At 39.4% G+C, this 20,226-nt stretch overlaps 1 protein-coding gene across 10 annotated transcripts in view; it reads right to left on the bottom strand.

The window, feature by feature from the left end:
* Nucleotides 1-20,226, bottom strand: part of PBX1 (PBX homeobox 1) — a 328,066-nt gene that overhangs the window by 142,398 nt on the left and 165,442 nt on the right. Inside the window, exon 1 of one of the 10 annotated variants that reach the window (XM_063625020.1) lies at nt 19,900-20,059. The exons of the other annotated variants lie outside the window; for them this stretch is intronic. The gene's annotated coding sequence lies outside the window, so the exon portion shown is untranslated. Of the gene's footprint in view, nt 1-19,899; nt 20,060-20,226 lie in introns of those variants that run through there. 10 annotated transcript variants of the gene reach the window in all.

Raw genomic sequence — 20,226 nt, 5'->3', positions numbered from 1 at the left:
AGATAAGATTAGAGCCCAAATAGCTCAACTAAGGTTTGGGACATATATACTATTTTTGCCTATGCTGCTGAAAAAAATGTCCTCAGATTACCTACCTATCTGCTACCTCCTGATCAACAGCTCTCTAAGAGCAGAGGTCACGTCTGCAGTCTTTTTTGAATTGACCCTTATGTCCCTGAGTAGACAGTGCCTATGGGAAAGTGGGGAGAAACTATTTACTGGGCAATGACTCTGTGTCAGGCACTCTTCTAGCTACTGGGGATGCAGAGGGGATTCCGCCAGATCAGGATGTTCTCCCATAGGTGAGATCCTACCCCTGTCTTAAAGGGTTTTGAGAGGATCTAATGAGGCATTTGAATTTGAATTGCACTGGGTACCTATGGAGGCTACAAAAATGTCGGTATAACCATGAGTATTATTGTTGTTTCAGTTAGGAGGGGCTCTGTTCAATAATTATTTGCTCCTCAGACGTATCTAAGACATTGTGGTTGGAAATTCTTTGGTAGTTAAGTATGAGAAATTTTTGATATCTCAATTCAAACATAGTAAAGCAGTAAGGAACTATGGAACAGAGAAGAGAAATTCCTCTGAAGTTACAAGATTAGGCTAGAAATAAACCTAGGAAACATAATCCCCTGTTGAGTCAGACACATGATTTTGAATTTCTGACTTTCACTTCCCATCACCAAGTATGTGGGGAGAGTTTGCCTGTGTCTTTTTATATTCCTGAAATTATGCCATCACTCTCTCACGTGACCCTAGCTCCTGGTGTATCTCCTGGTGCTGTGGGACAAATGTGGAAGTGAAGTAATCAAGACTAATCAATCGTGTCCATAAGTTCCCATCAGACTTCTAGTTACCTTGCCAATATCCATTCTACCTTTCCTCCTGGGAAACAGAACTCCAATTTATTCAAGTAATATGCCCAGGTAAATTATTACATTTCTTAGCCTCCCTCGCAGCTAGGAGTAGCCATAGGACTAAGTTCTGGATAACTGTACATATGTGTAAGTGTTACACTGGAGTTTTAAGAAGGCTTCTTAAAAGAACTAACTCAGTTGAGAAGTATTCCCTTTCTAGTCTTCTCCTTCCTTCCTTTGTGCCTGGAACATTGATGTGATGGGTAGAAAATCCCCTTCATAAAGGCCTTTGGCTCCCTAATGACCCACCTCTGGAATTCTATTCCATGACTTTGTTTAAGCCACCATTTTTTTTTTTAATTTTAATGTGCTTGGCTGAGAGACTTAGCTTTAACTGATACAGTATTAGTAAGCTGTCTGACAAAATTTTGGATTCCCTTAGAATCAATTTTGGAAACATATATAAAAGATGATGCACCTTCTCTTAAATAGCACTTAATAAATTCTAAGGGGTGCAGCACAGTGCCATGCAAAAGTGAGCACTGGAAACACATCACTTCCAACAGTAGCAGTAGAACATAAATATCAAGTAATAAGATCAAACTAGTGGATCCAAGGGCTAGGAGTGTTATATTCTTGAGTCCTGAGGATGCCTTATTTAAAAAGGTATAAAGAAAAAAAGTTTTAAAAAACACACAATTCAACATGTCAGAGTCAACCAAAATTCTAAGATTGCAATGAGAAAAGGGGATGAACAAAACAGGCCAATAGAATGAATCATTAGCAATTCTGTTATCATGGCAATACGTATTACTATTATCATGGTCATCTTATTGCGTAGCCATCGACTGGGTGTTTGTACGGAAGGAATACAATAGCTAAAATACCACTACAGGCACCCCCTTTAGGCTAGCTGGGTTTCTCTGGCTTTGCCCCATCACTGTTTCTGGCCCTGTAGGAATCTTCTTCACTGGCTTACATTGCTGTTTGTCAGGAACTGACCCCATTTCAGGAGAGTGGATCGTATTATTGGAGTCAAAGCTGTATGCAAAGCCATGACATCTCTGCTCTATTATGAAGTTATTCATTACTATTTCACATTCATCTCTGTCAACCACTCTACAGTCGCTTTCAGAAGCCATGCCTCTAGCATTTTCAAGCAGCAAGCTGGCCAGGACTATTAACCCCATTCTGTAGACATTTAAATAAAAGCCCAAATTTGGTTAAATTGATCTTCATGTGGTCTTTTTTGGGTCAAGCAGCCGCTCTCCAATTTCATTTTTTAAGTCAGAGGGAGGTTAGGACAAGGTTATCTAAAAATGGACTGTTTTTATATAGCAATTTCCTTAAGTAGATACCTGAGTTCCAACGTAGATATTGGCCTCAATGTGTCTTTTATTTATGTACTTACTTTTGGGTTTAAAATGGATCTACTACTGTACTGAAAACCAAGTTTTGTGATCCTTTTTTTTGAGACAGAGTCTTACTCTGTGGTCCAGGCTGGAGTGCGCTGGCACGATTTTGGCTCACTGAAACCTCTGCCTCCCACGTTCAAGCAATTCTCCTGCCTCAGCCTCCCAAGTAGCTGGGATTACAGATGTGCACCACCATGCCTGGCTAATTTTTGTATTTTTAGTAGAGATAGGGTTTTGCCATGTTGGCCAGGCTGGTCTTGAACTGCTGGCCTCAAGGGATCCAATGGCCTCAGCCTCACAAAATGCTGGGATTACAGGCATGAGCCACCACTTCTGGCTTTGTGATCCTTGATATTGAATACATGATGGGCCTTCCAATCCGTAAGTAATACAGATACCCTGTCATTAAAAGCCTTTGAAGGCTTTTCTTTCCCTACCTGAGATAGAATAAAATATCTACAGGATTCCCTAATCTGCAGGTTCTCAAGAGGTAACTGCACTATGAATAAGAAAGGTTACCTTTCTTTTCAAGAATCCCTGAAAAGACTGCCTTTCAATAATGGGTATTTTTTGTTTGGCTCTCCCATGAAAACTACAACTCTCAGCTTTTCTTTTTGCCCATAAATTTATATTTTTCCAGATAGAATATAGTAAGCCTAGAAATGTTAAAAAAAATCTACCTTAAAAAAATTAAACCATTGGCTGTTAGTTTCAGGTTTACAAGTCCCTCTTGGAATTGATGGCGACATTTTTTTCCTCTGGAAACGTAGGTGATTTTCACCCTAGTACATCGGGCTTCAGTGGTTTATAAATCAAGCAACACACACACACACACACACACACACACACACACACCCTCATACATGCTCACTCCAACCTCCTAGGATACCAGTTTCACACAGTGGTCTTCATCTAGAGATCATAAGTAAGATGATGGCCAGGGGACTTATTAAAGCACCGTTACCGTTTATTAAAGCAGTGTACTGAAAAAGAAAGAAACAAAACGTTAGCTACCTTCCCACCAGCCAACCAACAGGAATATACAGACTACTCCTGTAGTTACTTCCTTGTACAGATATTATATTTAAATGGCAGGGCCAAAAGACCATATGACCTAGAATACCATTGTTCTTAAACTCTTGGATCTGAAATACATTTGACTTAAAAGACCTTTCTGGCTGCTTTAAGGAGGCTGCTTAACAGAAATTGCAATTTATATTCCTGAAAATCTGTCTAACATTCTTTGGAATAATAAAGGCATACATGTGAATCATATGAAAAAGGAATTTTACCAAAAAGTCCTTCTGGCCCTATGAGTCCAGAGATCTCTTCCTCATGTCTCATGAATGCTGCCTTCACTTCATGAGTCTCAAATAGCCACAAGGACTATGGGTTATATCCTTGAGTTATATCCTCGAGTTATATCCTTGAGCAACTTCTTTGCTTACGTTTTAGAAAATGTGCTTCACAATCTATACCATATCGAGGACAGCCAAAACTATTAATCCTACATAGTGCCAAGGCAGACAGGGAAAATCAATTACTAAATAAAACCTTTATTAATGCAAACATGAGCATTCACACAGACATAAATTATTAGCTCTTGGAAGATTTTCATATTTACATTTTTACTCAGGCTGCCATATTTAACAGTATTTAAAGTTCGATAATCTCAAAATCTTAATTCCACATCTAGTAACAGTTGATCAAATATCAATATCCCATGGGCAGAATAAGATCCCCCCTTTTCTATCTTCCCATAGAATTAAGCAAAATATCTACATTATCAAGTACTTCTTATTAAGTACTGAAAAGAGTTCAGTGTTATATATCTGTCTTCTACACCAACTGCAAGTTCCTTGAGAGCAAAGATAATGTCTATACATGTCTGGCACATAATAGATGCACATTCGATATTTTGTGAATTAATTAATGAATTCATCTTTGTATCCCAAACACCTAACACAATACCTGGCACATAATCAGGTATTCAATAAATATACTAACTACATGTTACACAAACCCTTATCAGTGGGTTCTGAGCTTTGAGGGGTTCAGCCTACCATCACCAAAGATAGTTATGGGTTTGATTTTTACATCAACTGGTCTTCACTCTAATATGATGGCCTATTTGCAATAAAGCTCCTTTATCCCTGTTAGGGATAAAGTCTGGCTACTAGATTGTGAGTTCCCTGAAGACAGAACTGAGTCTTTTTTTTTCCATACTATAATTTAAAATGTATTTATTTCATCATATTCTTTGGCACATATAAAGTATATGGCATCAAGTATATGGCTCAGTATGGTTTGTTGCACACATCACAGTAAAGATAACTGCAACACAGGGAAACTGGACGCAAGGTGCTGGGTCTAAGAATAGGATGCTCTCTTGGCCTCTGCCAACTAGCCATAACCTTTCATCTTCATCTCTTTCTTCCCTGTGTTCCTAGCGTTAGTTCTTCACAGGCACCTTTTATTTCCTCTTCCTATATTTATATCAAATTCTGTTTCTTCTTCAGACATAAAATCTTGAAGGTGTAACCTATCTTGCCTACTCCTAAGTCTTTGAGGCTAGTTGCTACCATATCTTCCTACATAAAGAGACAGAGATTTTTCCATTAGGTATATTTTCATTTTATTTTCACCTGCAAACCTCTAGTATTGGGGTCTAGAGAAAATGAACCCTAGCATTAAAATATAAAATGTTAATCAAAGAGTTCAACGTAGCCTTACTTTGTCTGAAAAGAGTTCTCAGATAAATGAACGCTAATGTGTAAGGAGATAATATACTTACACACACACACACACACACACACATGCATGCATGCACAACCACTTCATGAACCCTGCAGCAGGAACCGTGTCCAATCCCAAAAAAAGAGACGGCACTGTGCTGCTTAAATGAAAAGGAAGAAAAAAGGCAAGGGGGGAAAAAGTATAATCATCTAAACTTTTAAAGACAGCAATTTAAGCAAATTGCCATATCTGCTTTTAGAAATGAAAGGGGAAGAAAAATGCTCATTTCTTTTGAAGTACAATTGCATAGGTCAATGGCTGTGACAATCTTCTCAATAACCACTAACAAAAGACCAGTTTGGGTGGTTAGGGAAGCCGCTCAGTAGCAGGTATTCATTGAATCTTGGAATAATTTCACTTACCACAAGCTGTGAGAGAGAACCAAGCCCTGTGTAGAACACAGCCTGCTAGGTAACACATTAGCAGCCGAGGTGGAAAAATAAAACCCACAACCAAGTATTTCTCGAGCTTTATCGCATGATTATTTACTCAAAGGTAAGGAGCTGAATGTGGAGCCCATTTAAGGCAAATGAACAGAAACACATATACTGAATTGCAGGCGAGTGTACGTCCATGATTGGTTTGCGCCAGGGGAATCCTTATGTGTTATTTAAGATATTTTATTTTAGGTGAGAGAGTGGTAGTTTTCTGGACTACAGCTTCTGGAAACTAGGTTCACTTACTCAAGAATGTACTGAACACACAGGGTACATGGAGCCCAGTAACTATCTATTCCCCAATTTTGGACCTATACCAAAACATCATGAAACAAGCCATCACACCAACTAGAAACAACTAAATAGTTACAAAAATACTGTCTACAGTATAATTTACATAAATAATAGTGGAAGAAATGAGAAGTAAGGATGAGTTACTTAGGGAAGGTTTCTTGGAAAAGGTGTGGACCAAGTAGGATGTTAGAGAAACTGTGACATGTAACCTCGCAAAGTAGTTTTCTGTTGCTTTAAAATAACTGCACAATTTAACTAGGTTGACTAATGATTAATTTGAACTATGCATCTGGGCATAGACAACTATAGTGCACAAGAAGCCTATATACCAGCCATGCCTACTTCTATCACTATCTGTAATATTTAATTTGTCCTGTATGGAAAAGATGATATGGTCTCCTTCCAGAAGAGGTAGAGGCATAACCACCATGGAAAATGGTGTGGTAGTTTCTTATGAAATTAAATATATTGCAGGATGTGGTGGCTCATGCCTATAATGCAGCACTTTGGGAGAATTGCATGAGGTCTGGGGTTTGAGACCAGCCTGGGCAACATGGTGAGATCCCATCTCTAGAAAAAAATTGAAAATAAAAATCAGCCGGGTATAGTGGCACATGCCTATAATCCTATCTACTTGGGAAGCTGAGGCAGCAGTATAGCTTGAGCCCAGGATTTTGAGACTACAGTGAGCTAGAGGATTGTATCACTGCACTCCAGCCTGAGAGACTCTGTCTCCAAATAGAGAGAGAGTTACCATATGACTTGGGAATACAAGTCCTAGATATTTATCTAAGAGAAGTGAAAATATATGCCACACACAGATTTGCACACAAATGTTCACAGTAGCTTTATTCTTAAGAACCCCAAACTGTAAATGATCCAAATGTTCATCAATGGATGAATGAAGAAACACATTGTGGTCTATTCCCACAATAAAATACTACTCAGAAACAACAAACTATTAAGCCAAGCAACAATGTAGATACATCTCAAAGCATTATTTTTAGATTATACATGAAAAGCCATATACGTGTGTGTGTGTGTGTGTGTATATATATGAAGCATGACATGACTATATTCCATATAATTTCATTTAAAGAATGAAATTCTAGAAGAGCTTATAAATAGCAATGGAAAGCAGATCAGTGGGTGCCAGGCACCAGGGGTGGGGTGGGGAAGGTTGACTGTAAAAGGGCATGAGGAGACCTTTCGGTGTGATGGGAATGCTCTTGTCTTTATTGGGATTGTGGCTGGAGAGAGGAAAACACATATTTGTCAAAACTCAGGCCAGGTACAGTGGCTCACGCCTGTAATCCCAGCACCTTGGGAGGCCAAGGTGGGCAGATCACCTGAGGCCAGGAGTTCAAGATCAGCCTGGCCAACATGGTGAAACCCCGTCTCTACTAAAAATACAAAAATTAGTTGGGCATGCTAGTGGCGTGCACCTGTAGTCCCATTAGTGGCGTGCACCTGTAGTCCCAGCTATTCAGGAGGCTGAGGCAGGCGAATCTCTTGAACCTGGAAGGCAGAGGCTGCACAGTGAGCTGAGATCATGCCACTGCACTCCAGCCTGGGTGACAGAGACTCTGTCTCAAAAAAAAAAAAAAAAAAAAAAGGAAAAAAAAAATGTTTATCAAAAGTCATCAAACTGTATACTTATAATTGGTGAATTATTTTTGTGAATTATACCTCAGTGATCAAAAATAAAAACAATGGATATCAATACTGAAAAACTCTGATATATTTATATATTTTTCTAATTTCATCCTAATTTAGTTTTTTATTTAGACGACTTATCCAGTACATCTTTAGACACTACTAACGTGATGTGTGCCAATCTAACTGAAAATAAATGACCATTGGAAGAACTAAAAAGCTTATCAGTCCATGGCCTGTAACTGGAGCTTTTCTGGTGGAGTTCTGCCATCGGGTGCTGAGAAAATGGGCGGACTTCTCAGGACTGCTAAAAGTCAAGGCAAGAAGATGCTCAGGCACCACTGTTTGGTAGAATCCACTTAGACACACACCTTTCTTTCTTGTCTCCTTGGGTCTCTGTCAATGGCACTGAATCCTATCTCATCTCATAATCCCTCTTGAATACCTATAGAAAGGACTACTTGTGAGCTGAAAATCAAAGGCATATTCACATGTTATCTATTTTTTGGCTCCACCATATTCCCACTCTCCTTTCTTTTAATAGAGTGAAACTCTAGCCTTCATTTAAGGAAGGACTAGAAGTAAACTAGACAATAAGAAATACAGTGCTTTTACTATCTCTTCTCTACTTGATTCTCCCTCTGATTTTTATGCATGTTCTCTCTCCTTCCTCTTTTCTTTCCAACCTGTTTTGCTGGCCTTCTTTCCTACATCTCTCTCCTCCATCTGTCCATCTTGTCTGCCTCGTATTTGCTTCACAATTATTCTTCTGACTTTTGGTGCATTTCCTGACTTCTGCCTTTGTTAAAATCTATGTATTTTCTGGAGGATAATGTATATGTCATTGTTCCTTCTGTGGCTTTTTCTCTTTTCTTTATTCAAATAACAGAGGAATGAATTTTTCTCAGAGAAAAGAAAGAAGATGAAAGGAGGAATTAGGTTGAGACGAGAGAGCGTGGAATGAGAGAGGAAGGTGTCAATTAAAAAAATGAACCCCACTGCATCCCCCTCTTGACAGGTGGGGTGAGTGGAGCTGACAGCCGTCACATTAGCTGGCTTTGGTGGAACCCTCATGCCTTGTGGTTCCCCCGAGCTCAAAAAGAGTGATTCCAGGGCCAGCGGACACACTCACACATTTTTACTTGGTGTTCCAATGCCTCCCCCGCAGCTATTTCTAATAATGGTAATTATAATGATTTGAGGCTTAAGCAGGGCAATTCCGGCCTGAAGGCAGATTGTAATGAAGTAGTCAGGGTGAAGGGAGGGGAGAGGGGCTGCAGTGGGAAGAGGCTGGATGGGGCACTTTCAGGCCTTCAATAGCTTTGTCTAGTCAAGTGCAACCGGGATGGCCTCATCTTTTGAGCCCAACGTTTTGTCTTGCAGGATATTCAGAAGCCAGTTTCTGCTGGAGATGGAGGATTGCTCACATCCATAGACAGGCCACACTGACTCCTGAGCAAACAAACTGCTTGCTCTGTATGCCTGCAGCATTCACCCAGCCTGTGGCCTGTAGTGGCTACTGCTCTCTCAGCTATGGCTTGAATCACATGCCTCATGCTTTGTCCAGCCCCTCCCTGTTCCCTTACCATAGATAATACTGTCTTAAGAGCCTTGGCCAGAATCCAATTACTGCTGATATACATCTTCTCTTGACTCCAAATGACTCTTTCTGCCGTTGAAGGATACCCCGGAATGTTGAAAACTTGTCCTGATTGCAGAGTTAATGGTCATGTGGTCCTCGGCACTGATGGAATGGCCTTAGGGGGAGCCTTGATGGGTCTCTCTAGTCATCAGTGTTACCCCACCTCTCTCGCTCTGCCCTTATTAAAGCCATTCGTTCTGAAAGCTAAATGAATATGTTTCATCTTCAAATGCTGGAAAACAATAGCAGGCAGCTAGCGATCTGTATAGAACAATGCTAGCTTAATCACTACTATTCTCTTTCCTTCTCCCTCTTTCTCTCTCAATTGCTCTCTTTTCAGCTTTGTTCCCACTATCATCAATGAGGCCTTTATATACAACTCCCTGATTCTGTACTCACGGAACACACATGTAGGCACATATCAATACCAATCTATACTTACATTAAATCTGTGAGAGCAAAAACATACATGTTTTATAGATGCATAATACATATAACTTAATCTCATATATAAATTATGTATATCTAGGGATATTTATTTTGGCCCTTTCTAAGCAGTCAATACATTCTTACAATGCCAAGTGTAATGGATACTTCTATCTAAATAGTTCATTTTACAAAAGCAAGATTTTTTCAAATAATTGTGGTGATAAAAATATGAATACACTTACGTTATCAATGCATTATAGATGAGCTAAAACTGTAGAGCACGTATAGCTTATGCAATATAGTGTAAATAACTGCATAATACCTATAATCAAACAAATTAAGCATTTATATTAAATTTTAGCTGGAGATGTATATTTTTGAAAGTGCATTATAGAAGCATTTGGAGTAGTCTCTGTTTCCCTTTTCATCTTATTTATCCAGCTTGGAAAATAATAAATCATAATATTATCTCTTTATTCCATACTTCTTTACTTCAGAGATATTCCTAAAATAATAGCAGAAAGTTAGTATATGAATATTCCCTTTCCAGATCACAGTACCATCATATAAAATTTCATCTTTCCATTCCTCCCCGCTTGCATGCTGTCCAGGCACTTAAGTAAATACAACCACAAGAGAAACAACTGTTCAATATATCAAACAATAATTTTTACTCATTGTAATGCTCTATTATTAATTTTATCATAGTGTATATAATTCATCACCACAGAAAATTTAATACCATATTATCCTCAGGGCCTATACTATGTGTGACATACAGCAGGCACTCCATACATATTTGTTAAGTAAATCATTTATATCCATTTCATATATGGGGGAAAGAGTACTCAATCCATAACTTCATGAGTTAGAACTTGGTGAGTAATGGCAAGCACACTATCTGATGGCTTGCAAAACAGAAGTCACTTTCAGGGAGAAATTCAAATTGAGAATTAATTATTCAGACAAGAAATAATAGAATGTAGCTGACTAATTTAGTATTGTAGTTTTTATATTTTCTGTATTTTAAAAATGCAAATGAGTTATTCACAGAAGTTGATTCGGGTTCATTGTACACAAGAAATGCTTCCTTCAAGCCATTACTGGGAATCTGAATGTTCAGTAATATACTGCTTACAACTAAATTCTTGGAGAAAATGAGAAAGGAGATAACTCCAAAGTACATAGTGGTAGGATCCAACGTATTTGAAATGTAAGTAAAGTGCACACCCACTGAAATCACATGCATTCGAATGTCCATTAAAATCACAGTCAGCAAACAGGTAGTGAAAAATATACAGCACACATGCAAAATGAATCCATACTTACACAACATGGCAATATTCAGTAAGTAAATATGTGCATGAATAAGCCAAAGCCCAGCAATCCATTTGCTAATTAGTCAACCACAGAAAAAAATTAGTAGAACATTTCTGCCGATTCAGCAAACACAAAAGGGTCTGTTTAAAAAACAAATAGTTTAATTGCATAAAAGTGGTTTTCTTTTAGTCGGTCAAGTTTAGTATAAGATGTAAAATGATTTAATGCAACGGAAAAAATCTTACTTATAATTAATTCAAATATAAGACTGTCAAATATTTTTATTAAAAATTTTAATTGGATATATTAAAAACTTAATTTGCCTGTTTCCTTAGTCCCAAATTAAGGTATCCTTTACACTTGAGCTTTATCATCTAGTCAATATGAAGATAGCCTTACTTATGTGCAAACAGATAAACAGGTTTTAGTATATAGAATAAAAACATACTAGACAGTACACCCAGTATTCCTTTTATGTACCATCAATGTACTGTTTGAAATTTGCTATCAAAAAACACCTCCTTTGGGCCTCCTTTGAAACAGTCCAGTCCTATGATTTTTCAAATTGTCACAAAGACCTGTCTCATACCCAGCAGATAAATCCTCCTGTGCAAGGGTGAAAGCGACACAGGAAATAAGGCCCTATGTACCCTTGGTGGTTCACGGAGATGCACAGGACCCAAGGTTCCATGGTCCATCAAGCAGGAGGGACCCATTGTGTTGATAATGGCACTATGTCTTTGTGGGATACAACAGTGAATGAGACACAAGGTCTGACATCAAGAAGTTCTCAGTCTAGTGGGTGAGTCACAAACACCCTGAGAGTGATGGGATCCCTCAATAAGAATGTAGAATGAGATCCATGCAGAGCCAGTCTGAAGTCAAAACTCAACAGAAACATCAATATCTCAGAATCTGGTGAGAAAAGATGCCCAATAGGGGGAATAAAAACACCCAGGGTTACAGAGGTCAAGGGAGTAGAGCTTCTGAGAAGTCATGAAGTATCAAATACTGCTAAGAAAGAGGCTCAATAAGATCAAGACTGAAAAATATAAATTGCATTAAGCAACTGTGGAGTCCTGGTGACACTGACTAGAAAAAATGTCAGTCAAAGATGGAGACAAAGGAAGACTATAGTGGGTTGAGGAAGTGTAGACTTCTGTCTTTGAGAATTCAAATGACACAAGAAAGAGAAAGACTGTATATAGCTAAGAAAGATCCAGTCAAGGGAAGGTTTCTGTAATTTCTGTAGGTTCTCTAGGTTGGAAGAGAATGTCTGTCGGCTACACAGAAGGAAACATCAAAGGGAATGACAGATAAGACAGGAGGCTAGTATGAGGAGTACAGGTAGAGGAATCATCTTTATGCAGAACAGAGATTCTTACTGAGAAAGGAGAAAAGAAAAAAAATGTATTAGGTTGGTGCAAAAGTAATTGCGGTCTTTGCCATTAAAAGTAATGGAAAGACATCAATTATTTTTGCACCAACCTAATAGACACATTTGAAGAAAATATATGGGGAGATTGAGAAAGTTCAAGATTAAAGGATTCCACTTCCTCCATGAACCGGAAGGCAATGTCATCTGCTAGAAGGAGATTGATTTCAGGAATTAAGGAAAGGGGAACATTTTTAATAGTCCTACAGTCACTAGTTTCTCTAGAAAAAGTGAAAACATTAACTGGCAAAACTGAGAATCCAGGTGAAGTTGGAGAACAGGTATTTGGGGTGGCACTAATCCTCATATTTGTAGAATTAGGTACATGCAGTATGAGTAACCATCCTTTTATCCATTCCTTACTTCAAAAATAAGACCATGTTTTAATAAGAGAAGTTCATTTCTGCTCCGGTTACCCATGGTGAACATCTCCCATACCTCAGCACCAATACAGAATGTTGGCTTCTTACTAGCTCACAAAGCCAACAGTGTAGCACTAGAGAAAGAATACAAGACTGGCTTCCACACTTGCTGGGAAAGGCTGGTGCTTCGTGCATCTCTGTCCAGGTTGTCCAGGCCCTCTCCCCAACATTGTCCCTGTTCTTCTGGCTGCCCACTGTGTAGGAAAGTTGACGCACTATGAGGGCCCGAGCACTGACCCCTCTCCCACCTTTGAACTCCCATCCCGCTGGTGATGCTGGAAGGTCAGGAAGCTTCGTGGCAGCAGGGGCCCAGGCGATACATAGAGACCTGCAGAGCTCACACAGGCCGCCGAGCTCATGCTCACTTCTGTGGCAGACTTCATAAGGCTCCGCTCTTTGACTGGCATTGAGTTTATGTGAAAGTAATTAACAGTAATTAATCCTTAATTACAGTAATTAGCCAAGTCGCAGTAAATTAAACCACATCTGGAGCAGATGAGGGCTTCCGAATGGGAGGCAAAGAGAGGCGACAATCGGGGAGATGCTGAATTCATCTGACAGCATCTGATTAAGTCTACCTGTTGCTGGCAGCCTCATTTGCATGTTGTTTTTGTTTGCATTTCCCAGTAACCCTTTCAACGGCATTCACAGTGTGGACCTCTTGGTCCCTGCTTAAATACCAGTTAGGCAGCCCTGCTGCCACAATATGAGGGAGTCCCTTCATATCCAGCAGGGTGGTTGGGTTTGCCCGGGCTTTATTTATATTTCCCCCACTCCCTTCTAACAAACAAAAATATAAATAGCAGGGACCTCATCAAGTGACAGGCTGAAATCAGAAGAGAAGCCAAGAGGGATTTTTTTTTTTTTTTTTTTTTTTTTTTGGCTGATGAAAGGAGATGATATGAGCCATTAACATGTCTGATGGGGGTAGGGAAGCAGAGGGTAGGAAAATGGCAAAAGATACTTGCAAAAATAGGTCAAGTAGGTCGTCCTCTTACGGAGAAGTCCCTAGAGCCTACAGAGAGGGAGTCCAGCCTGCAGAAGACCTATTGCCCATATGTCAGAAACACAGACACACGCATACACATGCATGCACGCGAGTGCGCCCATACACACACACACATAAACAGAGAAAGCAATGGCAAAAAAACACTGGAGTCCTCCATTTTTCTGACCTTATTCTGATGAACGCTACCCCTCTATGTATTACGTTTTTGCACATTAAACAATGAAACACATGCACATGAAAGAAAATGTAAACATGCAGTAAAATACAGTGATAAAAATAAAAACTACCCAAAATGCCACCATCTAGAGATGGGTGATGGCAAATCTTAAAAAGAGAAAAAATAAGGCAAAATACTGCAAAAGAATAATTATTCTAATTGCTTCTTTAGCACCAAGGGGACAGAACTGATTGAGTTCTTTTGACTTTGTGTCCTGTCTCTGCTCTGGTCTTGATTAAACTTATGCAAAGCAGTACTTTTCCTGGGTTGTGAATCTTGGAGGTCGCCTGTCAGACTGGTGAGATCCCAGTTTAGCTGTGCTAGCTAAAGCAAGGAGAACAGAGAGAGCCATAGATACTTTTGCTTAGTAAAGTCTTTCTTTGAGGGTAGGGACTGGAGTATTGAACCTTTTCAGAGGAATGAGAGGATCCTGCGACAAAAGGGTAGAGGAGGGAATACCTCCCTGCAAAATCTTATACAACTAACTAATGTCATAAGGCTGAGGATGAGAAAGTAGCACTTAACTGTTTCATCCTCATCACACATAAAGCATTCCAAAGACCCACATCTCCTACTCCTGAGGTGTGTGCTGGACAGGTCAGGACATCCATATGACTGGCTTCTGGGCACACAGCAGCATCACCAGGCCACAGATAAGGCATGAGCTTCAGGTAACTGATCTGCACCAGTCTATTGCAATCTCTTTCCCCAACAATGCCACCAACTCTGGGACTAACTGTTGATGGCTGTATTCTTGGAATAGGGCAGAATTACTTGACAAGAAGTGGATTCACTAACTCCATGCTCTAACCAGCTGATCCACCTGCCATCCCTAACTTCCATTGCCTTCTGCTACCCTCACAGTGATTTATGGTGGACTTCAGATGTCCTAAAGCCCTCCAGGGTTTACCCCAACAATAAATGGCTCTGCTGTTTACCAGCTATATAACACTGGGGCAGGTTTAGAAACTAAGTCTGTTTCTTAATATTTGAAGTGGGATAAAGTGGTATCAACATCATCAAATTATTGGGAAGATTAAATGAGACAACGAATATACAATGCTTGTCACAGTGACTGATGCATAGGAAATATTCAGTAACGTTTACTTATTATATTAATTATTGTTATAATGATTTTTATTATCTGTCTTTTGCTTCTTATACTTATACTGAGAAGCAGTACAGTGTACTGATCAAAAGCACAGCCTTTTGAGTCAGACTGCCTGCCTAGGTTGATTAAATATGCCACTTATAAGCTGTGTGACCTTCAGCAAGTTGCCTTACCTCTCTAGGACTCAGGTTCTTAACTGTAAAAGAGAGATAATAATTATACCTACCACATCTACTTCTTCCAAAAGGTTAAATAAATTGCCTGAAACACGTTGAGAGTAGAACCAAGCATATACCTGTAGTAAATGCCAAATAAGTGCTTCCTATTAGTTACATATATGTATATGTCTATATTATGTGTATATATATATTTACACAATATCTTTGAAATCTTGATATCCATATTAAAAGTATGTGTTAATTTGCATAAATAAATTCTTAAAAAATGTTTTTGGATGGTAAAGATAAGAAGAAAAAGGAAGGAAAAAAAGAAGCACAAGGATAAATAGAAGGTAATTCAGTAGGCAGAATCTGTCCATTTCATAGTGAGCAGATCTATCAATAGGTTATCATTTAGGGAAAACTCACTTTTTATCAATAAAGAGGCTCAATTTGATACAGGCAGTCTAAGATTAATTTCCTACTCACTGTAAGAATTCAACCACTTATTTTTATTTTTTACTTTTTTAAATCTCTGAGGTTAGTTACCAAGTATTCCTGGATGCTGCCTTGAAAATTCTGCTTGAAAATGCTTGTCAACCGCCTTTATTCAGATGTCCTATAAAATGTACTGAAAAGAGAAGTGGCTATTGCAAGTTGAACAGAGAAGAGTATAAACGCCTAACACAATGCTGAGGAGCCTAACAGCAGTAACCCTACAATTATCTTGTGGTTTCCTAGAAGTTATAATGAGCAGACCCACTTGGCGTATCAAATTCCTCCTGACTGGTTTTGTAGTTCTCACCCATGCAGAGACACAGCTCTATGAAGAAAAATAACAGGCCATTTAAACTGAAATATGTTGCGGTGGGTGGGGAGAATATCGGGAAAGAGATGCATCCTGCAGTTAAAAATTACTCAACCAGTGTTATAAAGTTAAAAACCAGAGGCCCTGAATAAAAAAATTTATATATATGCATTTTTGGGGAAATAATTCTTTGGCTGAGAGAGCTTCCCTCCTTCTGTTGAATGAAGTATGTTTAGTTAACATTAATGCCCATATTTTCTGCATTTCTTCCAATTTCATTATTCTGGCCTTATCTAAATCAAAATACATTGTAATTCTGAATAATGGGCTATCTGATGCCTGTGGGGAAATGTTATAATGATGATAAATAATTTCTGAAAATTATGAATTACTTCTATCCTTTTGGAAAACAAGCAAATTATTGGTATGCACAGGAAATGGGAGCACATTTGTGCAGAACCTTTTCGACACTTGTGGGCTTCTTGCTCACTTCTCCAAGAAGCAAGGCCTAAAATGGTTCACCAATCTATTTCTCTTTCTCTCTCTCTTTTTTTTTTTTTTCAAGACAAGATCTCGCTCTGTCACCCAGGCTGGAGTGTAGTGGCGCAATCATGGCTCATTGCAGCCTCGGCTTCCCAGCCTCAAGCAATCCTTCCACCTCAGCCTCCAGACTAGCTGGAACTACAGGCACATATCACCAAGGCTGGCTGATTTTTTAATTAAGACAGGGTCTACTATGTGGCCTAGGCTGGGCTTGAACTCCTGGACTCAAGCAATTCTCCCACTCTGGCCTCCCAAAGTGATAGGATTACAGGCATGAGCCACCACGCCCAGCGTGGCTCACCTCTCTTAACTATAACCATACCAAATGAAGAATGAATAGGAAGGACCTATCTCCACTTTTTGTTCATTTGTTTCTTTTCTCATATCCTCAGCAGATGACGAAGGGAGCACACAAATGTAGACAAGTCACACTAAAACATCAATGAGGTTAAGACCCTCCCACTCAGACCAGGGATAGATAACTTTTCACAAGTACTTCCTACAGGTTGGGAGAGGGGAGTACTGACTGCTAACCTGGAGGCTGGGACAAAGACTTCTGGTGCACAAGCAAGAAGAAGCCTTATATACCATTTACCTGTATCCAAATTTCCAGCAGCCAACAACGGCGAAGAGCCTCATATCAGATGTGGCAGAGGCCGCCACTTCCCATGACAAAGGGAGGTGGGCATGATTCATCTCTAGTGCATGGGGACGGTTGCCTTTTGCCCCAAATCAACTCAAGACCCCTTTCCACCATATGTCTGTATGTAACTCTAAATGCATCTCTAAGACTTAAGAATAAAAAGCCACTGCTACCTGGCAAGTGGATGAGGCAAGAGAAGACATACCCCAAAGAACTATAGCACTCTGCTGCACATTACAGAACTTTCTAAACTATGTTAGTACTTACAGACTGTTAAAATCTCCTGTGTAAGAATTGCATTCCTCTGAATTATAACCTGATTTAGTTTTATTAACGTGACACAGTGAATGGTAAACAAAACTACTTAGGCATAATCCCTGTCTTCTAGAATCTTACAATCAAAAACAACAGAATTGTAGAGATTTTCTTAGATCATAAGGCAGATATTAAGGGCACACATTAAATGAATACATAAATTAAGTAAGTTAATTACTGAATTTCATTACATGTTCATTATGAGCATGCCAAGGGGTGAGTGCAATAACTCATTCAGGAGATGCTAAAGGGTCAAAATCTTCATCCCTAGGGGTGTGTAACTTAATAAAGACAAAGCTTGGTGTTGAGCTCCAGCAAAACCATAACACCATATTGCACTGCTCAAGCATCTAACCAAAATGAAGTGATCAAAAATAGTAGCTGAGGGAACACAGAAAACCAGAGCGAAGGTTTCTTCCCGCATTATGGAAGCATAAGTGAATCTCTTGGGGGTAAAAACAGCACTAAGACAAAAGCTGAGCCCTGATTCTGCCTCTACATGAAGGGATTCAGACAATGCCATTTCGCCTAGATGTGCCTCTGGAACCACAATGTTCCAGACGGGCCTCTAGATCCCCTAGATGTGCTTGGAGAACTCTTTTTTGAAGAACTGTAAAATTTTTTCACAGTGTGAGGTACAGAGCTGCTTTTACTAGTAAAACATTATTTTGTCATTATAGGTTATAGGAAATACTTATCTTCCCAAAAGACTTTCTAAAGACCATTTTATACTCCGTAGACCTCTATTTTATACTCAATAGATGTCAAGCGTAGTGCTAATTCAATGTGGTAAGTGGCTATGCTTACAATTTTATAAAATTCCCTGATGTGGCTTTAGCATGAATCTATTTATATCCCAGATGTGACCAGGTTGTTTTGGTTAATTCATTGGTTCCAGCCATATTTATGGCTGAATGCCACATAATTGAGTAAACTGATCATGTGGCAATCTTAGCTAATCACTGTTTGCATGGCTAAAATAACTGGGCCAGCAGGGTCATTGTCTAGCTATTCAGGTAATGTACAAGTAGACTTAGGAATCATCATTCTCATCCTGCCCCATTTTCTCTACACTAAACTCATGGCAGGAAAGACCACAGTCTCTGTAAATTTTAATCAATGTGTTTGAATCAAAAGATTCTGTTCCTGGAGGAGGCAACCGTGGGTTGACCAAAACGTTTGTATGCAAAAAGGAAATGCTCACAGGTAAACACTGGGCACAAACTCTGATCATTCCACTATAGTTACAAATTATTTTTAATTTTGTTAAAAACAGATTAAGCTTTTAAGGTTAAAATGGTTATAGAAGAAACCATGTGGTATAATACTTTTCCAGTAAGATAACATCTAATTCACCCAGGGCAGCCAGAAACTTTCAGTTGAACACAAGAGAAGAATATTCCAGAAGCTCTAACGTGGTTAAATTTCATTTCCAAATCCTGGGGTCATCGAAGACTCCATGTACCAACTGAAAAATAAGACAACCAATCCCATCATGGTGCCAACCACTCTAGTTGTCTTGGGCAAGTTACTTATTTATCCATCTTGGCTTTCTTGCTCAAAAATGATGGATAGCTACACCTCACAGTGAGGATTCAGTCATGTAAGCAAAGTGCCTTGAAGATAGGAAGCCAGACATATTATAGGAGCATAATTTTTGCCCTGAAATGCATTTACTATGGGTTGGGCATCAGATGTTTCTGATTTGTGAATTAGTCTGAGAATGTTAGACATGCAATGGTTTAAGGATTGCTAGGAGCAAAACAGAACCATGTTGTGTGTTTATAGGTAATCAGCCAGTTTGGCAAACCACCAGTGGCTGAAACTTGTAAGGAAGCCGTTGAGGCCATGCAAGCAGAAGCAAGTTAGGGGAAGCACGCAGATCAAGAGAGGAGCAAAGAGAGCTGATGTGCAGAAAAGGGTTACACGGGAGGCCCTTGAATCCTAAGGAGGTATCTCACTGGTACAACTTCCTCCTAGTGTTTCTGGTTAACTATGTGAACATACAGGCAGACAGATCAAGCCGCTATGTGAGGGACAAATAAACATACTGAAGACCTAAAAATGTGAAGTCAGCTGAGCCTCAATTCAATCCAAACCTTTGGGGACTTATGCATCATTAGTCTGTATCATGGCCTCCAGTCATTTGTCCCTCTAGAACAGGAACTCTGAAAGGCCTGACAAAGAAGAATGGACAATCACAGACGCCGGTTTTGCCTTCTCATTCCTTGCAAGTCTACTGGATGCAGGAAGGGGGCGGGGGCTGTAAGCTGCCGGCTTAGGAGCTTAAACACGAGAAAGGATTTTCTAATGATAAGCTAACCCAGAGATTCCTCTGTTTCCTATGATACCACAGCATTCATCATTCAAAAACTGAAAAAGGACCCACCTGTATAGTCATCTTTAAAAAGACAATAAAGGGATCCCAGCAATTGTCTGCAGAGTACATTGTAAAACACCCCGCAAGTTATGTAAACAGCCTGGATGTTACACTGCCTCTCACACCTGGAGAGGCAACAAAGATGAACGCTGCATATTTGCCTGAAAGAGGAATACAAGAAAGGAAGAGTGGTTTAGAAATTGCAGACCATTCCCCATTTGAATGAGGCACTTGAGTTGCTTTCCCCTCATTTTGTTGCTAGTATAATGGGCACTAAAAAAAAAAAAAAAAAAAATCTGCAGCTACTGCAATGGGCATCTGTGAAGAAAAATAAGA

The sequence above is a fragment of the Symphalangus syndactylus genome, chromosome 12 (assembly GCF_028878055.3).
Source record: "Symphalangus syndactylus isolate Jambi chromosome 12, NHGRI_mSymSyn1-v2.1_pri, whole genome shotgun sequence".
Classification (NCBI taxonomy): Eukaryota; Metazoa; Chordata; class Mammalia; order Primates; family Hylobatidae; genus Symphalangus; species Symphalangus syndactylus.
The sequence above is the reverse complement of the archived record's forward strand: the minus strand, read 5'-3'. Positions and strand labels throughout refer to the sequence as shown.